This window comes from Arachis stenosperma, chromosome 10 (genome assembly GCF_014773155.1).
Source record: "Arachis stenosperma cultivar V10309 chromosome 10, arast.V10309.gnm1.PFL2, whole genome shotgun sequence".
NCBI classification, from domain to species: Eukaryota; Viridiplantae; Streptophyta; class Magnoliopsida; order Fabales; family Fabaceae; genus Arachis; species Arachis stenosperma.
Window position 1 is genome coordinate 57,197,113 of NC_080386.1, and position 5,552 is coordinate 57,202,664.

General features: G+C 40.1%; 1 non-coding gene across 1 annotated transcript; it reads left to right on the forward strand.

Moving 5' to 3' along the window:
* Nucleotides 1-2,316: 2,316 nt before the first annotated feature.
* On the forward strand, nt 2,317-2,424 carry LOC130958849 (small nucleolar RNA R71). The gene has a single exon (XR_009077950.1). It is a non-coding gene; the product is annotated as a small nucleolar RNA R71 (small nucleolar RNA).
* The last annotated feature ends 3,128 nt before the right edge of the window (nt 2,425-5,552 follow it).

Sequence of the window (5,552 nt, forward strand, 5' to 3'; positions counted from 1 at the left end):
TTCGGCCATTATGGGTGGGTTTAGGAGGGAAAGTGGTTTGAATTTGGATGGTAGGGTAGGTGGGGTTTTATGAAGGATGGATGTGAGTGGTGAAGAGAATAGTGGGATTTGATAGGTGAGGGGTTTTTTGGAGGATGAGGTATTGAGGTGATTGATGAATGGATGAAGAAGAGAGAGAGTGGTGGGGTAGGTGGGGATCCTGTGGGGTCCACAAATCCTGAGGTGTCAAGGATAGCTCATTCCTGCACCAAGTGGCGTGTAAAATGTCCTTTCTGCCAATCCTGGCGTTAAACGCCGGGCTGCTATCCTTTTCTGGCGTTAAACGCCAGTCTGGTGCCCCTTTCTACCGTTAAACGCCCAGAATCGTGCCAGACTGGGCGTTAAATGCCCATTTGCTGCCCTTACTGGCGTTTAAACGCTAGAAAGCCTTTCCTCCAGGGTGTGCTGTGTTGTCTTTCTGTTTTTCATTCCGTTTTATCTTTTTCAATTGTTTTTGTGACTTCACATGATCATCAACCTATAGAAAACATAAAATAACAATGGAAAATAGATAAATATAACATTGGGTTGCCTCCTAACAAGCGTTTCTTTAATGTCAGTAGCTTGACAGTGGGCCCTCATGGAGCCTCACAAATGTTCAGAGTAATGTTGGAATCTCCCAACACCAAACTTAGAGTTTGAATGTGGGGGTTCAACACCAAACTTAGAATTTGGTTGTGGCCTCCCAACACCAAACTTAGAGTTTGACTGTGGGGTCTCTGTTTGACTCTGATTTGAGAAAAGCTCTTCATGCTTCCTCTCCATGGTTACAGAGGGATATCCTTGAGCCTTAAACACAAAGGATTCTTCATTCACTTGAATGATCAATTCTCCTCTGTCAAAATCAATCACAGCCTTTGCTGTGTCTAGGAAGGGTCTGCCAAGGATGATGGATTCATCCATGCACTTCCCAGTCTCTAGGACTATGAAATTAGCAAGGATGTAATGGTCTTCAATCTTTACCAGAACATCCTCTACAAGTCCATAAGCTTGTTTTCTTGAATTGTCTGCCATCTTTAGTGAGATTCTTGCAGCTTGTACCTCAAAGATCCGTAGCTTCTCTATTACAGAGAGAGGCATGAGGTTTATGCTTGACCCTAGGTCACACAGAGCCTTCTCGAAGGTCATGGTGCCTAATGTATAAGGTATTGAGAACTTTCCAGGGTCCTGTCTCTTTTGAGGTAATCTCTACCTAGTCAAGTCATTCAGTTCTTTGGTGAGCAAAGGGGGTTCATCCTTCCAAGTCTCATTACCAAATAACTTGTCATTTAGCTTCATGATGGCTCCAAGGTACTTAGCAACTTGCTCTTCAGTGACATCTTCGTCCTCTTCAGAGGAAGAATACTCATCAGAGCTCATGAATGGCAGAAGTAAATCCAATGAAATCTCTATGGTCTCAGTGTGAGCCTCAGATTCCCATGGTTCCTCATTAGGGAACTCATTGGAGGCCAGTGGACGTCCATTGAGGTCTTCCTCAGTGGCGATCACTGCCTCTTCCTTCTCTCCAAATTCGGCCATGTTGATGGCCTTACACTCTCCTTTTATATTCTCTTTTGTATTGCTTGGAAGAGTACTAGGAGGGAGTTCAGTAACTTTCTTACTCAGCTAACCCACTTGTGCCTCCAAGTTTCTAATGGAGGACCTTGTTTCAGTCATGAAACTTTGAGTGGTTTTGATTAGATCAGAGACCATGGTTGCTAAGTCAGAGTGGCTCTGCTTAGAATTCTCTGTCTGTTGCTGAGAAGATGATGGAAAAGGCTTGCCATTGCTAAACCTGTTTCTTCCACAATTATTGTTGTTGAAACCTTGTTGAGGTCTCTGTTGATCCTTCCATGAGAGATTTGGATGATTTCTCCATGAAGGATTATAGGTGTTTCCATAGGGTTCTCCCATGTAATTCACCTCTTCCATTGATGGGTTCTCAGGATCATAAGCTTCTTCTTCAGATGGAGCGTCCTTAGTACTGCGTGGTGCATCTCGCATTCCAGACAGACTTTGAGAAATCATATTGACTTGCTGAGTCAATATTTTGTTCTGAGCCAATATGGCATTTAGAGTATCAATCTCAAGAACTCCTTTCTTCTGATTCGTCTCATTGTTCACAGGATTCCATTAAGAAGTGTACATGAATTGGTTATTTGCAACCATTTCAATGAGTTCTTGAGCTTCTGCAGGCGTCTTCTTTAGATGAAGAGATCCTCCAGCAGAGCTGTCCAATGACATCTTGGACAGTTCAGACAAACCATCATAGAAGATACCTATGATGCTCCATTCAGAAAGCATGTTAGAAGGACACTTTCTGATCAATTGTTTGTATCTTTCCCAAGCTTCATAGAGGGATTCACCTTCCTTTTGTCTGAAGGTTTGGACTTCCACTCTAAGCTTACTCAATTTTTGAGGTGGAAAGAACTTTGCCAAGAAGGCATTGACTAGCTTTTCCCAAGAGTTCAGGCTTTCTTTAGGTTGTGAGTCCAACCATATCCTAGCTCTGTCTCTTACAGCAAAAGGGAATAGCATAAGTCTGTAGACCTCAGGGTCAACCCCATTGGTCTTGACAGTGTCACAGATTTGCAAGAATTCAGCTAAAAATTGATGAGGATCTTCCAATGGAAGTCCATGGAACTTGCAATTCTGTTGCATTAGAGAAACTAATTGAGGCTTAAGCTCAAAGTTGTTTGCTCCAATGGCAGCGATAGAGATGCTTCTCCCATAGAAGTCGGGAGTAGGTGCAGTAAAGTCACCCAGCACCTTCCTTGCATTGTTAGTATTGTTGTTGTTTTCAGCTGCCATGTCTTCTTCTTGTTTGAAGATTTCTGTTAGGTCCTCTACAGAGAGTAGTGCTTTAGCTTCTCTTAGCTTTCACTTCAAGGTCCTTTCAGGTTCAGGGTCAGCCTCAACAAGAATGCTTTTGTCTTTGCTCCTGCTTATATGAAAGAGAAGAGAACAAGAAAATATTGAATCCTCTATGTCACAGTATAGAGATTCCTTGAGATGTCAGAGGAAAAGAAGAATAGAAGGAGGAGGTAGAATAAGAAGAATTCAAACTTATCAAGAGAGATAGAGTTCGAATTGTTGATAGTGGAGGAGTGTTAGTCCTTAAATAGAAGGATGTGAGAAGAGGGGAAGAATTTTCGAAAATAAATTAAAAGATTTTGAAGAAATTTTGAAAAATTAAAGAATGATTTTCGAAAATTAAAGTTGGGAAAGAAATAAAGTGATTTTTGAAAAAGATTTTGAAATTAGAAATCAAAAAGATTGAAAATTATTTGGAAAAAGATGTGATTAAGAAGATATGATTGAAGAGTTATGGTTTTAAAAAGATATGATTAAAAAGATATGATTGAGAAACAATTAAAAAAAAGATTTAGTTTTTAAAATTAATGACTTGGCTAGCAAGAAATTTAAAGGATATGATTCAAACATTAAACCTTTCTTAACAGAAAAGGCAACATACTTGAAATGTTGATTATCAATAGCGCCATCAACATGGTATGCTCAATTGCAATCTCAACTCTTTATCACAACTTCGCACAACTAACCAGCAAGTGCACTGGGTCGTCCAAGTAATAAACCTTACGTGAGTAAGGGTCGATCCCACGGAGATTGTTGGTATGAAGCAAGCTATGGTCATCTTGTAAATCTCAGTCAGGCGGATTCAAATGGTTATGGAGGATTGAGAATTAAAAGATGAATAAAACATAATAGAAAGATAGAGATACTTATGTAATTCATTGGTGAGAATTTCAGATAAGCGTATGGAGATGCTTTGTCCCTTCCGTCTCTCTGCTTTCCTACTGTCTTCATCCAATCCTTCTTACTCCTTTCCATGGCAAGCTGTATGTTGGGCATTACCGTTGTCAATGGCTACAGTCCCGTCCTCTCAGTGAAAATGTTCAACGCGCTCTGTCACAGCACGACTATTCATCTGTCGGTTCTCGATCATGTCGGAATAGAATCCAGTGATTCTTTTGTGTCTGTCACTAACGCCCCACAATCACGAGTTTGAAGCTCGTCATAGTCATTCAATCCCTGAATCCTACTCAGAATACCACAGACAAGGTTTAGACCTTCCGGATTCTCAAGAATGTCCGCCAATGGATTCTAGCTTATACCACGAAGATTCTGATTAAGGAATCCAAGAGATATCCACTCAATCTAAGGTAGAACGGAGGTGGTTGTTAGGCACACGTTCATAGGTGAGAATGATGATGAGTGTCACGGGTCATCACATTCATCAAGTTGAGGAACAAGTGATATCTTAGAACAAGAATAAGCTGAATTGAATAGAAGAACAATAGTAATTGCATTAATATTCGAGGTACAGTAAAGCTCCACACTTTAATCTATGGTGTGTAGAAACTCTACCTTTGAAAATACATAAGAACAAGGTCTAGGCATGGCCGAATGGCCAGCCTCCCAAAGAGGGTTCAATCATAAAAACATGATCAAAAGATGATCCGAAGATTAAAAGATTCTCTCAAATACAATAGCAAAAGGTCCTATTTATAGAGAACTAGTAGCCTATGGTTTACAGAAATGAGTAAATGACGTAAAAATCCACTTCCAGGCCCACTTGGTGTGTGCTTGGGCTGATCATTGAAGCTTCCATGTGTAGAGACTTTTCTTGAAGTTAAACGCCAGCTTTTGTGCCAGTTTGGGCGTTTAACTCCCACTTTTGTGCCAGTTCCGGTGTTTAACGCCGGGAATTCTGAAGCTGACTTGGAACGCCTGTTTGGGCCATCAAATCTCGGGCAAAGTATGAATTATTATATATTGCTGGAAAGCCCTGGATGTCTACTTTCCAACCAATTGAGAGCGCGCCAATTGGGCTTCTGTAGCTCCAGAAAATCTACTTAGAGTGCAGGGAGGTCAGAATCTAATAGCATCTGCAGCCCTTTTCAGCCTCTGAATCAGATTTTTGCTCAGGTCCCTCAATTTCAGCCAGAAAATACCTGAAATCACAGAAAAACACACAAACTCATAGTAAAGTCTAGAAAAGTGAATTTTAAATAAAAACTAATAAAGATATAATAAAAACGAACTAAAACATACTAAAAGCATACTAAAAATAATGCCAAAAAGTGTATAAATTATCTGCTCATCAAGAGACTTTAAACTCTGGATTTGAAGATGACTTGGATGTCTTGTTTGGTAATACTGGTTTTGGTTATGTGGCCATAGTATCGTTACTCTTTTTCGACTTTCAGGGTGATTCTAAAAACCTTTGGAATTGTCTCGAAAGAAATTGTAATGATGTCATTCTAGGAGACGAGTGCAGATTTGTCAAAAATGGTTTGAATAAAGAAGGATTATTTGAAAGGCCTAATGAGATAACCAAGGGTTATCTTCGGCCTTTACATATCAAAGCCAAGGTGGAAAGATTGGTGATGAATCACATATTGGTTGATAGAGGAGCAGAAATTAACTTGCTACCTGAGAGCATGCTCCCACTATTTTAGAAAACAGTCAAAGATTTGATTAAGACAAATTTGGTTGTTATTGGATTCAATGGT